Source organism: Monomorium pharaonis, chromosome 9, assembly GCF_013373865.1.
Source record: "Monomorium pharaonis isolate MP-MQ-018 chromosome 9, ASM1337386v2, whole genome shotgun sequence".
In the NCBI taxonomy this organism is placed as follows: domain Eukaryota; kingdom Metazoa; phylum Arthropoda; class Insecta; order Hymenoptera; family Formicidae; genus Monomorium; species Monomorium pharaonis.
In genome coordinates this window covers 4,528,332-4,547,269 of record NC_050475.1, presented here as the reverse complement: position 1 = coordinate 4,547,269, position 18,938 = coordinate 4,528,332, and the positions used below count along the sequence as shown (strand labels likewise).

Genomic DNA, 18,938 nt, shown 5'->3' with positions numbered 1-18,938 from the left:
TGACAGGGAGAGACAGGGAGAGACCGGGAGAGACAAGGAGAGACGAAGAGAGACAAGGAGTGACCGAGGGAGACCGGGAGAGACAGGGAGAGACAGGGAGAGACCGGGAGAGACCGGGAGAGACACGGAGAGACAGGGAGAGACCGGGTGTGACAAGGAGAGACAGGGAGAGACCGGGAGAGACCGGGAGAGACAGGGAGAGACCGGGAGAGACCGGGAGAGACAGGGAGAGACAGGGACAGGCCGGGAGAGACCGGGAGAGACAGGGAGAGCCCGAGGGAGACCGGGAGAGACCGGGTGTGACAGGGAGAGACAGGGAGAGACACGGAGAGATCGGGAGAGACAGGGAGAGACAAAGAGTGACAGGGAGAGACAAAGAGTGACAGGGAGAGGCAGAGAGAGAGAGAGAGAGAGAGAGTGTGTGTGTGTGTGTGTGTGTGTGGTGTGTACTTTGAACTTTTATACTTTTATTATGTTACATATATTGATATGCAGTAACGTTGCAACAGTTTAATTTTTGTTTCATCTAAAACAAGTTTTTTAAGGCAAATTAAAATGAATTACAAAGTATATGTGTTTGCTGTTATATTCTACGTATATACATTTGAATTACAATACAAATTTAAAACTTTATTACGATATAAACTTCTTCAAGAAAATCTCTTTCACAAAATTGATTTAAAATTATGAATATAATGTTAAAATATGTTTTATCACGTAATTATGATGTAACGATTATTATAAGAATAACAACAAAGATAATTTCTTAAGTGGATTTTCGCGAAACTTCGAACAATGCCATTATGGCCACTGTGATTATCGACGGTAATTAGCGACCAATCTAACGCTAATATTGGCGAAATGACCGTCGTCGGTTTGCGCAAACACGTAACGTTCCATTCGCAAAACATACTCTGTCTAAACCGAGCCATGCGCAAAACGGGATAAAGGGCTAGATCATGTAAGCTTGCCCATTCCAGCTCCCCTCTATCCGCATGTTGCAGATTAATCTGTGATCTGTGTCTTAGCTACAGATCAGATACAAACTTGCGAGCTTATCTAGTTCCGCCGTTAACAATCGATAACTAAGTAGACGCTGGTGGCATATCCGTCGAAACCTACCATTTGCCTTGATAACGTCAACACTACCGCTGGTTACAATGCATACTCGATTTACATTGTCTGATACGTGTGTCGTGATTCTGACAAGATGAACTCTTCGTAAAGTCGTTTCATTAATTACAAAGACAAATTTCACGAAGTGTAAATTGTGAGAACAGTTACGATTTTGTATGTAAAAATGACGAGCATTTAGTAACGTCCAATAGATGTATCAATATGTATTAAAAATTCTTAAAAGTTAGTTTTATAATATTATTCTCTAATATATTTTTAGATTTTATACACATTAAATATATGTAAACGGTAACTGAACATTTAATAAAATGAAGAAAATTAACGAGATTTGAATTTTGTGGGTAAAGTTTGTCACGAAAGCTGAAGTCAATTTAAATTTTTATATTATTTTTTAGATTATGTTTTATTATTTTTAATAATACTTAAAATAAAGTTCTATAATTTATGGCAATACTGTGTGATGTGCTAAAGAGAAATAGATGCAATTATAATAGAAAACTCATAAACTAATTTTTTAATGTGTAAACGTAATATGAATAAAAATAAAATAAGTAAAATATTAGGATGCTCTCTCTCTCTTCCTCTCTCTTTCTCTCTCTCTCTCTTTCTCTCTCTCTCTCTCTCTCTCTCTCTCTCTCTCTCTTTGTTTGAAAAATACGGATGTCTCTCAAAGAAGATTAATATCGAATTACCAAGCGTACCAATGGAAAATATTAAGCTTATTAAAAGGATTTATGTAAAAGAAGGAAAGATAAGAATTGTATCTAGCACTATACCTATATTTGCTGCATTTACGTCATGCAATCGTTGTAGTTTATTTATGAAGTACTAGCTGCCTAGGCTGGAATATGAATATGCTGAGGATTTTGACCTCGTTGCATATTAGTACATAAGTGGTCCCAGACAACATTTGTATTCTAAGCACTTGTACGTAGCAGCGAAGAGAAAATGTTCTTTTCAGTTAAACAATTAGAACGATCTAAAACAAATTTTTGGCGTCCGTGTCTTAAATTTTGTACACCTGTAGATGATTTATTGTAATGAAGCCGTGATTATTTAGAATCTTTGTTCTTGGTGCTCGGAAAAATAAATTATACTTTTAACACGATTATCATTTTTACTGCTTTATTTGACATAGCGAGAAATGTTAATGTTTGTGTTTTCTATACTGTTATTACATAATAAAAAAGGATGAAACATGATATTTTAAGTTTTTACTATTTATTTACAATTTTTTCAGTTATAAATTTTACAGAGAGAGAGAGAGAGAGAGAGAGAGAGAGAGAGAGAGAGAGAGAGAGAGAGAAATTTAGATTGATATCAAACGTTCTCTTAAATTGTTTATAGTAATAAACTTTGATCAATTTGTATTATTGAGTTTTCAATATTCAATTATAGATACCGTTTAAATTTAGTTCTTTCTTATATACGTTTATATTTCATGGAAAAAAAATCAGAAGCATCAATATCATTTTTTTCTCGCTACGTTATTAACGACAAATGAATCAATTTATTTTGACGTAGTACCATTCCGATCCATTTAATAACAGACAGAATATAGACGTGTGCAATCGATACGCGTAACGGTCTAGCGCTCGCGAAGATGCGCATGCAAGCGTCAGCGTGATTTCTCTTTAGGTGTGCTAGCGTAATTCGTATCAAGTTAACGAATTGTATTTCATCGAAAACCGATTGACTCGTTTGCGCTTTCGCAGTGTGATGACAAAAAGCATCATACTTCGAGAGCGATGTATCGGAACAGTTTGTGAACGAAGTACCGACATGCGCGTGTACCATTCAGTTGTAATCGGATGCAAAAGGTCACGACCAGGAAGCGGTTCCGGAAGTAGATCGACAGGAAATGAGAATTTTTTTTTACAATAACAAAAAGTCTCCCCATTCCGTTTGCGATTGTCACAACGTTATTATTGAAAGCCGAGTGGTATTGCTATTGAGACAGTGATATTATTCAAGATGTCAAGTAATGAAAATGTACTTCGATAACGATCGATATTCAAAAAATCAGCATTCAGTATCACGTTATTGGTCTCACAGAGAGATCGATCTTCACAATTGCATATCGATTAAATGCATCAAATTCACGAATTTCATAAAATTTTATTTATTTGAATTTAACGCAAATTGATTTCCGAGGCTTTCGTTGTCACTCGAAAATGATAGCATAACGATAGAATAACTCTAATTAGTGAAATAGAAATTTTCAAAAAAATTCTTTAAATTGCCGGTGTATATCCTGATTAATCCGATGCAGGTTTACGGTACAAAGCGCAACCGTTTTGTACCGAAATAATTTGTCATCGTCGCGACGAGCGTTTCCATATTCCGCGACCGAGTTTTACAAGGGTGTCACGGTGATTCGCATTGATCAATAACGGGGGAATAATAAATAACGGACGGGCTTGTCGATAAAACATCGGGACCAAAAATCGCCGCGCGCACGGATACGGGCACTGCAATGTGTAATACGCGATGCCTCGCTTGCAAAGTTATGACCTACGACCCGTGAAACGGATGCACGATACTGCTGCGCGCGTGTATGTAAGTGCACCTGGCGTGTCCTGCGGTTACAACGTTGTAACTCCCGGCTCGTTGTGCGAGAACAACGTGCCGGAACAAAGAAGCGGGGGTTTTTGTCTCGTTTCGTATAGTGCCGTTCAAAGAGGATTAGATGAAGAAGCTGGCGCATGTATGGCGATTCTGCAGCTTACGATATGACGATGTGACGATGTGTAGCAGCTGCCATCAAAGCAGTAAATGGTGATACACATCCATGCAAAGTGATCTATGAGAATAACGAAAAATCTCGCGCTCCATTGTACTCTTAGCTTCTTTGTGTAGTTTCTCGTAATTTTAACATTACGTTTTACCCAAAGCATTAATTGCCAATTGAATTACATCAATCAGACAGATGATGGTTTATATACGTAGCTTTGTAAAGCTTAACTATAAAGCCACTACAGGCATATGTGTAATTTAGGTATATCGTTTTGGAAGAATAGTTTGTTTTACTACGGAGTTCAATATTGGCTGTCGTAATAAACTATATATTCCAGTAGGTTTCAGGTATTAATATCATTATATTTGACGTGATAAACAGTACATCCAAATTGCAATCCAAACCTATCAGAGTTTGATCAACAATATCTAGGTTTCTTTTTCAGTTGGGTCGAATGCAACGTGCTGCGAATAGCGAAAATATGCAGTTTTTGTCCTCGAAAAGAGTAATTTGGGCCACTGTAAGGGTTACATTCCACTGGGCGAGGCCGTGTGTTGTCCGATCGGACTTTTGTCGCAAAAATTGACTCGTTCGGACGAGCTATATACTCCGGGGATTACGCTTCGAAAGCGCCGGAGCGAAGCGTCCGATGTACGTGACATATGGCGGGTTGAAAGGATCGCGGCTACAGTTACCAGCAACGGCTTGGTGAAATCTCGGCGAATCGATGATTTGATGGATGCACGAACGTGAACATTTCAAGCATTTTTTCTGGCAGTTTCTATAATTTGGTAATTACGCCGCTGCACGCGTACTCCGTATTTAAATTTATTTATTATTTGTCCGAATCTTTTTCGGGGAACTTATAGAAAATAACGCGTAATTATAACTTTAATTTTATTTTTTAATCTAGCTTTTTTCTCTTTTATAGAAATAGTTATATAATATATTTGAAACTTCTAAATGTATTTAACATTGAGCGAAAAAGTTTACATTCAGTGTAAATTTAACTTGCGTATTTAATATCAAAATGTTTAATGTCAAAAGTAAAAAATGTAACTAAAACTACTGTTTTGTTAGATTGCATGACAAAAAAATTAATTACAGGTTCTTTGAAAAATATTAAGATTCTGAAAGAGAACGTCAAATGTTTATGTCTTGGAAACAGAAAATGAGAAACGTTATAGGTTTCAAGTATTTGTTCGTATTGTAAAAGAATACTGATTATTCTCTCTGTAACCTGGAACACTCTGCATAATCGACCCTAGTTACGTAACTATAAGGATCAACTTTCAGAAACTTCCTTTTAATTCTACAATTAGTTTCAATCTGAATTAACGCTCGGCGCTTCGTATGGTCACAGGAAAGTTTTAATCCGGAACTGACCTCGGCGCGGAAAACGTCGACAGAATGTATTTTCGTTGAAATCATAAATTTTCAGCGCACGTTTGAGATCGGCTGCCTCCCTTCGTAAAGCATTTCGAGTTCGAAACTGCCAATCCGATCTTTAACCGCGATGACGATGGCTGAAACGACCCGCCGACGTATGTTCGGGCGTGGACGAGGCCAACCCGTTTCGTTGGATTACGTGGCCGCAGCAGGAAATTCGAAGGTTGCCGGGAAATTTGTGAGACACGTGGGAAGACGCATAAATCAGGCTCCGCTGATTTCAGGGCAGAGTTGCAAGGGATTTCTCCGGATGATCGAGCGCAGTTCAATTCTCGAATCGAGAACGACTTTAATGCTCAAGTGCAGCGATCTTTGTGACTAAAATTTAAAAATTTTTTAATCCTGATATTTCTCGTACTGTGATTTTAAATAAAGTTCTCGATATATACGATATAATATTGTACGATATTTGTTAACGAACTGTTTTTTCCCATTGTGATCTCACTTAAATTTTCATATTTACGTTACATATATTTTGCATTTTGTTTTACATTTCTACATGTAACGTGTGTACGCAGTTGTTCCACATTCCTCTAAATTAATTTGTTTTGCAATTTATTTGGCACTGTAGTAATTAACCTGCTTCGGTTATACGCGTATTTCTGTTATATATGACGTTACCGATTAACTACGATTTATTTCATTAGCACGCATCATTATGTCATTGGTATTAAAATGATATATCGCGCAAAATTATAACGCGAAATTATGCGGTGAAATTTCTGAAGTAAATGAGTACATGTATAAATATCGCGAATTCAAAGAATATATCTCATCGTATCGCAGATAGTAAAATGGGATCGCTTATAATTGCATCGAGAGGAATAATTGTGCGAGAGTTAATCGGATTTTCATTACGCTACGCGCAATTCGAGAATCGTCGACGGACCAATACGAGAGTGAAGAGAGACGGACAAATCAAGTTGGGATTTTCATCGGCAATATCACAGACATGAAAGTGTTTATTAGAGCTTTGGGGGATGTTGTCACGTCGATATTTGTAAATCTGATTGAAGTACTCGGCAAAATGGTAAACGGTTCTTGCGCGGAAAGTGCAGTTACGTGTACCAGACTCAGCTCCGAATGTGATCAATACGAAGTAGCATGTATCTTCGTGTTGGAACACACGTAGACTTTTATTATGCACTTTCTTTCTGTTATTTCTTTTTCTCGATATTCTCTGCTCGAGACACAACAAATCGAACGTCAGATGTTATCAATATTTCGATTCTCTGTTTAAAATTATTTTTATTTTTGAAAATTCTTTTACAAATTAAATTATTTTTCTTAGAAGTTTGCACTGTCAAGGTAAATAATAACGGCCAGCATAAAAGAAAATATTAGCTTTATTAGAATAGCTCTGGGACTTTTCAAAAAATTCACAATGGTAATTAAATTGCACTTTTTGCTTCACATTTTAACGTAACCCAGTAAAATTGATATATACGAATTTAATAGGAACCACATGATATATAAATCTATTTAAAAACGAGATATTCCCGAATTCCCTGATACATGTAGTTTTTGAATTTCGCGTAATATCGATGTTGATTTTTTGTTCGCGATTAAATTTGAAAATATGAAGCAGAACAACGGGTGTGATATATATTCATACATTGAAGGAACCGCAGTTTGCAAAGCATTCGCAGGAATTGGATCGCGGCGTTACGCAAGAATAATCCGCATATAAAATATCTATCAGCTGGGATCGGCTGCGGTGAAATCGGCTTTAAGTAGAGGGCGACCCGAATTTGACCACGTTGACCTAAATTGCAAGATTTGTCTGTGACAGCTTGGTAACGAGACTAAAGGTTGCGCGGCAATTTCACGGCTGAATTTAGCGACGACACGCGCAGGAAATCCCCAGAATCCACACCATTTCGCGCACTCACGGTGCGGCACGAAGGGACGTACGAAGGGAGGCATCTATATAAACGTTATCACTGCCGAGACTGACACGTAATCAGGCCGGAAAACTAAACACAGCTCATTTGCAGCGCGCGATTAGCTCGACCATTCGCGTCGATTGGCAGGGATGATCATGCGAACACGCGGCCTCTCCCACGTTCTACACTGGTTTCCTTCACGCGAGCTAACGCTATCTCGTCGATTCATTATCATGTACCTGTTTTGGCTGATGTACCAATATTATAATTTACGATAAAAATTATTACACTATATTGATATTATGGTAACGTTACACATTTATAATTTTAACAATGAGGATAAAGTGCTTTTATACGTTTTTAGTTTATTTATAATCATTATTTTTTAGAATTTCTGTAAAAAATATAGCATGTTTTAATACAGGAAAAAAGCAAGAGCCAGTACATTACAGAAGATTTATTATTACTCGGTGAATCTCGAGCTGGATTTTGCTATGATAACATTTTAATTTGGAGCTTAGCTGCTAAAATATTTATAGCTGAAAATTAAAAATAACATTGTGGTGCAGGATGTCCAATAAAATCTCCCGAGGGCGAAGATCCAAATTTATTAGGGTATACGCTCTCGAAGTTTAATGTAAGCGTTCTATATCTAGAACAAAGCGGTATGATCGATATTGAAACAATCGATTGAGCTATACAACATGATTTCATTAAATTTGGTCTTCGTTGCATTTCATTTATGGGACAACGGTGTTGCTATCGAGCAGCGCATAATTAATTCATGTACACCCTTCGGTCGCAATTTTAGCACGGATGGAATTTTTAAAAATGCAGTGGGTAAGGGTTATATATATGTCACATGTCGAGGCAGCGTGCGGAATCGAAATGTCGTATTGGAACTGCGAAATAAAGTCAGATCAGAAAGCTGTCAGAAATGATGGATGATGATGATGGCATATAATCTCGGCGAATTATTTTCCCTGCGATAAATCCAACTAGGCAAAAAAAATCACCCGTCGAAATTAAATGGAGCGTTTAACACAGAAAGCGCGTTCGTATATAAAAGTGCCATTATATCGTGATGTTATTGAAATACGAATGGATTGCTATATTTTTATTTGCCATTTAATACTTAAAAAATAAAAATTTACCGCTGAAGAAATATTGCGGGCATTTAGAAATCTCAATATTTATTTTGCATATTGATTTATAATCCTTAATTTTAACAACACATCGTTATTTTTAACTATTTTGTTTCGTACATCGTAAACAAGCTGTCGTGAAACATTCTTTAAAGATATAAATAAATTGACGCTCGACAATATTTATAAATGCTCTGATGCGAAAATATTTTGTCGCGATATAAGTTTTACTTGTTCCTCGATAGTCTGTTGACCGGCTGGCCGGCCAGCGTTTCATACATATTGATATACGCTTTCAGAGAAGAAGATTACGCGGAAGTTAATAAATCCCATTTTACCACGTCACGTGCAGAAGCCCGTTGCTTGTTTTTCCATTGTATAATGGAATATGTACGCGGGTAAGTCCCTGGTTTTGACGTGAACCGTTCTGGATGCGGGCTCGGAAGCTGCGCGCACAGATGGAGCATGTGTAAGGACCGGTGACACATGATTCTCCCCTATTACGCGATGGAAAACGGAAAAGAGGACCAAACGGGGTATCGATACACGTGGCTGTGGAATTGTAGGAAAGAGGTAACGATGACGACGGCGACGGCGCGACGTGATTGTTTCCGAGCAGGAAATAGAACCTCTGGGAATGAGACCGGTGATTTGATGTTAACACGTGTGATGTGAACACATTGTTGTCTGTTTTCCAATAAATGGGTTCGAATGTGTCGGGACGTATTGCGCATCGATTTTCTATAATGTCGCTTGCGGTTAATAACGGAAAACTTTATTATGACAAAAATCATATGCCGACTTATCTGCCTTGCAACGCAGGTGATAATACGAACTGTTCGTTCGATCTGAAAACATACATGTACCGCAAGTTATATTATATATTGCGGATTATCACACGATTTGTCGTGCAAAATCTTTCATTATGCAGAGTTTGAACATTCATATATTCTTTATTTACTGTAGCGAGATTCAAATCTCTGTAATTATAAGTAATCGTTGAGTAATCGATGCGATTTTGGCAGCATCGGATTACACGTTCGACTCGTCCGACCTACACTCGTCGTAATTAAAGAAATTAGCGCGCCCGCGCGCGACTCCCTAATACGCCGCCTATAAATAAAGATTACCGGTAATCTCGCTGGCTAACCGACCGACCCTTTTTGTCCGGTACTACAAACTGCTCCCCGGCGTAACAACGGTGGCGAGGAAAAGCGCTATAGCCGCGAACCAAATTAATTTTGGGCGCTTTAGTATGCGGCGAAAAACCGAGGAAATCCGTCCGTGCAAGGAGATAAATCATCACCGTGCTATATTATGGGAAATTATATGCTTGATACAGCATGACTTCCGGTTCGCGATATTCCGTTCATGTTTCCTTCTCACGAGCTGAGAATATTATTATCATAATTGATTGTAGAAAATAATTAATACCTTGAACATATCTGCTTTTGCCTTCCTCCTACAAATTGTTTAAGTTCTGAGATAATATAAAAAAAAACACAGAGGGTGTCCTAAAATATGTGGGTTAACACTTGTAAAAAGGTAGAAGGGCTCGAGATGAATATAAAATCCAATATCGTCTTGAACTAGGTCCACCAATAATCGAGATATGGAATCTGCAAATAATCTAATTAGTTTATCGTAATTGTGAACAGTAAATTAATGAAAGTTTATCATATATTTACGATAGATTTTTTTCTTCCGTGTTATGGCTCGAGCGGATCGAGCTCTTTCCTCGGCGCGCTCTCATTTGCATAATTTGAAAAATTAATACCTCGATTATTGGTGGACCTAACCCAAGACAATATTGGACTTTTATCTCGATCCCTTCTACCTTTTTACAAGCGTTGATCCACATATTTTGGGACACCCTGTGTATATATATATTATAGATTCTCTTTATTAAAATTCATCAATCATGTCTCTGTTTTATGTTAACGTAGAATTTAGATAATTAAATAGAAATAGTTTAACTGATAGAAACGACAAAAAAAGTATTATTAATGTGAAATAGGGATGCAGGATTGATAAATTTTAAAATAAATAATCTACAATATATTCAGCATTATATATTTAATCGCAAAGGATTATTCTATTTATCTAATAAACATGACTGTCTACAAATCGGAAGCACATAGAAACACACAGGAAACAACGATGAAAATCTGCAAAATGTTACGTTGCTCGTAACAAAGCGCGCTCGTTTCTTTCTATGATCCTTCTCTTGGGGAAACCCGAAGCGGAACCCGAAACGACGTCCACCGTTACGGACGACATCGCGAGCTCCGTCGTACGTCGTTTCTTTCCCTCGCCTCGCCGAGAGAGCGAAACGATCCCGGGTCTGACAAATCGCAGGGCCGGCACCTCGGCGAGTCGCCGAGCTTTGTCCGCGTCGTCGGTCGAACGAACGCGTCCGGGGAGAAAACGCTGCCGCGGATATATCGGTGGGATTAATCGGATACCCATACGCGGCACTTGTCACCTGACCGCTTCGGAAAATCTCGAGAGCTATTCGTGAGACTATTCATCTCCGATGACTCGGGGAGCCGAGCTCTACGACACCTTTTGGAGAAGTACGTTGCACGCTTTGGAGGAGGAAAACTCTCCCTCCTGTTCGATTCGTGAGGTTAGCAGAGAGAGGGTAGATCGAAAAGCAAACACGATGTTCGCAGACTCGCCATCGATCTGCCAATCCCGCGACCTGGATCTTTCCTTCCCTGGCTTATCCTCTTCTGTGCCGAAGTTCGAGAGAAGCCCTCTAGAAATCGACTTTGTAATCGGAGCACTTAGCTTGATTTTATTCATCGTAATCCTTAGCGTCTTTCCCGGTTAGCGAGAATCCGAAAATTCTCGAAAATGCACATCGTAAAAATGTTACTTGTTACATTAAAGTTGGACTAGAATGAATTCTTGAAAGTTATCTTGACGTATCTTGAGAAAATTTATTTTTTTTTCTCCAAATCCAAATTATTTAAGAAGATTGATAATAATTCATTAAAGAAAGATGAATATCAGTAACATAGTTGTGAGGCAATTTGTACATTTTCTTAAGAAGAATATGAGTAGCAAAAGCATTCGAATGAATACGCTGATCATGATATGCGGGCCATATAACAGAAGCGAGAGCAGGTTCATAAATCTGGGAAGTCATCTCCAACTTCGTAATGAGTGCGCGAAAAACATCTTTTGTTCCCTCAAAGATGCGCGCAACGGTGCAACGGCCGTAAAACGGCGCTTTTGTGATATCCGAATTGCACGATGTTAATAATAAAACTTTAGTAATCTTTATTGAACGAAAGTTCCGGAGTTACCCTTCGAAAGATGGCTTAACCCATTCATCTCTATGCGATTCGCGAAGACTCAGGTCGTTTTTCATGCGCCATTGAAAAAGATAGCGAAAGATAAAAAATGGTTAAGGACTGGATACAGGATACCAGTGAAATAAAAGATAATGCCCCCTTTCTGAAAGGTTTATTCTTTACGTTCGCCTTTATGGAACGTTGATGATTTAGGTGATTCGGCCGTCCAAACTTTCTCTTGTTTCGATGCGCGGTAAGTTTTTTAATTACTCGCGCGAGTACCGGCTTTGTATTCCACGTTTAGAGATCTTAACGTGTTGGAAAAAGTTTCGTACCGCCACTTCATCTATACGTCAGCACCAAAAAAGAATAATTAGTTTGAGAAAAAAAAAAGCAATCGATATTATTGTAACAAATTTACTCGACTTCTAAAGATTAACATAAGCAATATTATTCCTATTATATTATTATTTTTAATCATTATTATGGTAAGCCTTATCTCTTGTATACAGAGAAACGCTTGTGTGTTGTTTTTTCCACGAGTACGAATTATTTCAATAATTTAAAAACTATTTTTATAAAAATGCATCGATACCTATAAATATTCTTTTGAAAATCGTGGTATTTTTTAAAATAATAATAAAAAATAAAAAAAATTTTGCACTAGAGATTTATTTGTAAATTTATACAAATTCTATTATACTACGTATCGCAGTTCGGGTAGCCTTAATTGCCTCGACACGAGTATGGTCTTTGTGCATAGTAGCTTTCGTGAAAAGCACTCATCGCAGATACGTGTCGAGCACGATGCGGGGTCGACCGAGGTGCGGAAAGCCCGGGGATGCATCGCGGATGACACGAAATCGGGATGCACGTCGCGATCCGGACGAGAGCAAGCACTTTGTTACAGGCCGGTTTGCGAAGCGGTTCTTACCCCAGAGCTCCGTTCCACTAGGCGGATCGAGTGACCCATTAAGAACAAGAAGAGCTCAAGATGCGGACGCAGCCTTTTAACGAAATGAGCGTTTCGCTCCGTATCTCTTTTTCCTGTAATTTTGCGCGGCTACGGAGCGGAGCATCGTCATGATAACGCATTGCACAAGGATCGGAATGAGCATAAAAACGAAGTCGTCCTGAGAAAATCTAATAGAGATCGTTACGAGAGCAAAGAGAAATCTTTAATGCGCCACTCCGAGATTATGATTGTGCTGGACATAAAAATGAATCATACAATATTAAATACCTTTCTGTTGCAAAAAATTGGATTTTTTTACGTATATAGGATATTCGATTAAAATACTGTAGTAAGAAAGCGAATTAAAATATTACAGCAAGAAAGTTCTTGACAAATTAAGATTGCTATTTGAAAATTTTTATTAAAATAATAGTTTTTTAAATATAAGATTGAAAGCTGGTCGGTATCGCAAATCGTGTTTAGCAGTCGCATGTTCGTAAGTCACTCATACTACTACTGTTTGACAGACGATCGTCTAGACATATTTGAAATAAAAATCTACGACTACAAATAATTTTGTTTAATTTTTCGAGCACTTTTTTGCTACATTTTGAATTGCGAATTTTAGAACATTTTATATATACATTATATTTATAGATCTAGAATTCAAAACGAATCTTTTCCATCAGTATATCATAATTTATAGTGTTTTGTGACAACAATCGCATGATAAAAATTTTGCAGAAATATACGACATCACATGCTTTAAAGTTATAAATTAACGTAGCATATTTTCTCGTCCACATGTGAACGATATAAAAACGTGTAATACATATATATAAAGCATAATGTAAAAACATTAACGTCAAGGAATTTGAGAAATTACGGGAAAAACAGTCCTTATACATGAAATTGCGCATGCATTAATTAATTTACAGATGATTAATAATGATAGATGTGTTATTTTTCGATCAAATTAAAAACTTGCTCGGCGGAGTATTATACACCACGCTCGTCCAATTTGAATAATTAAGAATCCACTGCAAGCATTTTGTTATAAAATATGCAAAATCCCTTTCAAAATCTGCCACTTTTTCGTTTTATAAACCATCCGGTGATTATCGAAATATTAATGAGATACGAACAGGTAAATAGAGCTGTTAAAATATACGTTCACACGACGCAATTATCTCGTAAAAAGCAAAAAATTTATGAACGTGCATTGAAATAGTGAATGAAGTAATTACAAATCGATATATTCTCTTCAAATGGAAGATTTTAGCAAATTATGAATAAGAAATATATCATTTCTTGAAATAAGAAATGCATTATTACATCGATCTAATTTAAAAATAATGTAAAAGATATGAGAAACAATCGTATGATTATGCAGCGCGTTATATCTTTGTTAAATTTTTAACCATCCGGTGATTTAAAATAAATTTTATTATAGTATAATCTCGATTCGATTGATAGAGTGCGGATTATTCTCCGCTTCAAATAACGCATCACACGTAAGGGCATTAAGTAATTTAATCCAATTTTGTTCACGATATTATTTTCTCTTTTTCTTTTTTTTAAAACCTATCTCATACAGATAAAAAAAAACGCTTCTATTCTTGTATTCGATACTTTTCGTAATCGGAGGGACGTTCGAAGGCCAATGAAAAATTTGTGGAACGTAGAACGAGTGCAGGGACAATGTAAAATTGTGCAGCCCTCTCGCATGTAGCAAACGCGTCGCGCGCTTATAGAGTAGCCTCGGGCGGATCGAATTCAGTCCTTTTCCAGACCTTTTAATCATAGAATGTGCGTGTCTCTGACAGCACTCACGCATATGGCTTCGTTTTATCAAGTTAAAAAATTATTTGCAATGCTAGAAGAATCAAGATTAATTACGAATGTATATAAATTTTATCTGTCGATCGATAAGAACGAACGAGTTTATAACGTAAGAATATAATATCTCTTATAGTGCAATAATACACTAATAAATAATAATATAAAAAGTAGAATTATATACAATAATATAAAATTATTAAAGATAAAAATCTTGTATCTTACTTTTATGTTAGATTACATTAATGTTTAATGAATTATAACTTGTTAAAATTTTCATTTTTTACATATGATTAAATATCGATTAATCTTTTGTGTAGAAGTGGAAAAATATTGTATGAAAGCTGCATATGTACATATGTGCGATCGAATTCTTTTCATAAATAAAGGTAACACCAGAGAAGAATCCTTTCGCAGGATTTTGATCTCCTAACCATAAGTAATGTTGCAAGGAAATTTGACCACCATCTTGGGACTAGATACATATATCTGTAATACGCCTGAATGCTGAAAAATGCAGGGTTGATGACACGCTCAAATGCTGAAAGCAAATGTTCTCTTCTATATGCGCATATGCGTCGTGGCTTTTCAGTTTTTACACAAGGCGTTTTATACTTAATAATTGACCACCGAACAAATTTTTCATTTAATTAATTTTAGATTAACAGTATGAATAATAGTATGTAACATTATTAATTGCCATTTTATTAATTAAAAGACTAATTAGTATTTAAAGTTTGAGTTTATCTAGTGAAATGTTAATTTTTCATTTAAACTACATGAATTTACCATGCAATTTGTATTGCAACTGTTTAATACGTTATCTTATATTCAATATATTTCTATTTGTAACTGTAAACGAAATAAAAACAAAGCAGATAATGAAACATTTAACAATTCACATTGAATGAAACAATGTTTTATTTACTGAATTCTATATAAATAACTATTTTTAATCTTTTTTTACATTTGCCATCTGTTTTTCTATGGCATACGACGCGCTGTGTTTTCGAAATCGTTTTGTTGTTATTCCATCTGTGTGAGACGTTCCGTATAGAGTTACCATAAAATTTTTAAAGCTAAAACTTACAGACTGAAAACTGAACATTTTGCTTGCAATCTGAAACGTATACAAAAATGTATGTGGATTGGTAATTAATAAATACAAAATAAAATAAATAAAACATTAAAAGATTTACTTAAAAAAATATTTACACTAGTTTTTTCTTTGCAATTGCACATCAAATTAGTAAAAAACAATTACACTTTAAAATTAATTGAGACTATTAATTATCTCGGACGCCTTCGAAATATTCTCTTCCTCTTTAATTGTCCTGGAAAAAGGAGCTCTAAAATGAAAACAGTGTCTGAGGAAAAAAGGACGGATGACAACTATAACACATTAATCTTCGGAACCCGTCGTCGCGGCTAGTAGATGAATACGTGATTATTCTGAAAACTGAATTATCAATTTATGTTTATTGTGTAACTCTTGTTATTTACGCTTAGTGATTCGTGATTATTATCGTGTCTCATAATTATAGATAATTATTATCTAAGCATATACTTCGCGTAACAGTTATTTGTTTGAAGGAATCGAAACTTATGGATAAACGTGTAGGTAGTTTTATTATAGTATCTAGAGTGATAATATTATCTTTATTATTTGACCTATAGTTTATCTTTACACGTTATGTTTAAAATTTAAAATTTAAAAATTATGTTTATATTTTTCAGAAATTTTAACGTAATTTCCGTATTATTCTTTTTGTGTAATTTTGAGTGATACACAGATAATCAGATTGCAACGATATAATACATCGGCAGTTTATTAATAATAAATGAACACGTGCGATTAGCATCGGACGTATCATACGAACGTAATTAACCGTATTTTCGCGAATAAATTGTGCAACAAAAGAATACGAGAGGAGAATGCCTGAAAGATACCGAGCAACAGCGAGGCAATAATGAACAATTTATCATTTTATTTATGGAATTAGTTTTTTGTTATTATTGTTATTATTTTATATACATAATACAATACGTATATTATCACAATTATTTTTTGGATTTATAATTTTTTTTATTTGTTATATATAATTATGCTTATAAGTTGTATTTATATGATTAATATAATTTTATTTTTATTTAATTGTGCATGTGCATGTTTTCAAATTTTAAAGAAGAAAATTAAACTAAGTTGTAATACCTTAATTAATATTACATTACTGTTTCATAAACCGTATATTCACACATTATCGCGTTATTGATTAATACCGTTGATTGAATTTATACAACTCTATGCGTAGAAATAATGTCGTTCCAGCAAGTGCAAATTTGAAATTCTGCTTAATAATAATATATTTGTTATAAGCCGCGTAAATTACATGACGAGTACAATCACATTACCATTAGTGTGCAAACATTTCATTATTAACTTTTAAATTTTGACAAATTTATTTCAAGATATGCTTCAATTGTTAAGTCCTTTTTACAATTTTCATTATATGAATATATTTGCAAGCTTTAGTTTTTTCAAAAAATCAGCTCTATAATCTATATGTTTCTAAATATATAATGCAAAAAAAATTATAGAACAGAATAAATTATGTGCATGAGAATATAACGTTAATTAATATACGTAATTGTAAGATTTCTACCACACACACACACACACGCACGCACGCACGCACGCACACACACACACACACACACACACACACACACACACACACACACATATTAATATTAAATATTGAGTCGTATTCTTACATACTTCATTTTGTTTTAGCGTTGAATTTTATTTTATAATGTTATTTTATAAATGATCTGAATTTTAACGTAAAATGAAAATAGATATTATGTACAATATACGATATACGATTGAAAAATTGCTTTAGATATTTAATATCTAATCCATTATGTTTTAACGATCATAAAGAGAAATATTCAAATTAAAATATTAAAAGATTTAACATTGTTCTATTGCGCTCACAAATTATATTTTAAAATTTAAAAGTATAACATAGTGAATGCAATAATATCATATTATAGTGAGACATATAATATTTTACACAATGTTACAAAAAGCTTTGTCTGAAAATCTATCTACATGAGAAAATTTGTGTGTCATTTATTTAATCGTTTATAATGATAATGTAATTTAATACGGATACTTTATACACAATGAGAGCATTTTAAAGTTGAACTACGAAATTCTTCATCATAGTAAATTTTATTCAAGAAACGAGAAGCAGTGGCGGTTAATTGCAAGATTCGCTGGTTTCACGTTGTTACAAAGTTAAACGATCGTTTTGACTCGCCGTTTACTAATTAGTTTCTGAAAGTCCTCCGAGCGGACAGTTCAAAGAAACGTGCAGAAACAACATTACGGGGTGGGTTGTCCGCGATTGAATTACTTTCAAGTCCCAATGGATACTGTCATTTCCGTACTCTAACTACCCGTTGAATTAGAAGTTTTGTGTTTACTTGGAAAATGGCATATTTTTGTAAAAGTACTTCTGTTTTATTTCGATGTGTACCAAACTGACTGACATGTGTCGATGGGAGCAATTTCTCACTATTTATGAAATCGATATGATTATTATAATTTTTATGTGATTCTTGAGAAAATTGAAATAGAACTTGATCGTATCAAGTACGTCTTAAAATTGTTTTTGGAAAATTTTAATGCTATCAGAAACTACAATTCTTATTCTGTTTACTAGGTAGGATGTTTTCTGTGTCTTTATCATTTAAAAAGCATCCATATTTTTTAATGAGATAGTATTATATTTTCATTAATGTGATAATGTAATTTAAAAACAAATTAGCCATATATATAGATACGTTAACTTTAAGATAACTTTAAATTTAATAAAATTACATTTAAATGTAAATTTTTTACGTAAAAAGATATATATTATTCCATTAAAAAAATTTAATCCTGAAATTTCATAATAAGCATTAAAAATGCTACCTATATATTTGTTTGTGTTATTACACTTGTATATTCGAAACGAATAACTTTCCCTTTTGGGATTTCTCTTATATTAAAAACAACAGAGATTCTAAATGATCGAGTTACATAAAAACATTCTGTATTTTTTATCTTGGATTATTTTATTATTATTAATTACATTTCTACATGAGCAGAATACGTAAATAAAATTTGTTCGTATACAGTTTATTTTAATGGGATATTACGTACATTATTTTTGTTATATTTTTTATAATTAACTAATTTGAATCGACTTTATATTCGCTTTGTGCGAATGAACACAAATGCGTCTACTGAACTATAAGTAGTTAATGAAATCTTTATTCTCGTCCTGTTTTTATTTGGCCTTTTGCTGTAATGGTGAATGTCAGTGTAACATGAAAAACGTCGATCACGTAACTCGCTAGTATATTTAATAACTGAAACGTCATGGACGAGTGATATGGCAGAACGGGACGGCTTTCGCATCTGTTTGAACAAGGAAA

At 34.9% G+C, this 18,938-nt stretch overlaps 1 protein-coding gene across 1 annotated transcript in view; it reads right to left on the bottom strand.

Annotated features, from left to right (window-relative positions):
* Nucleotides 1-18,938, bottom strand: part of LOC105832044 (zwei Ig domain protein zig-8) — a 312,677-nt gene that overhangs the window by 246,055 nt on the left and 47,684 nt on the right. The gene's annotated exons all lie outside the window — the stretch shown is intronic.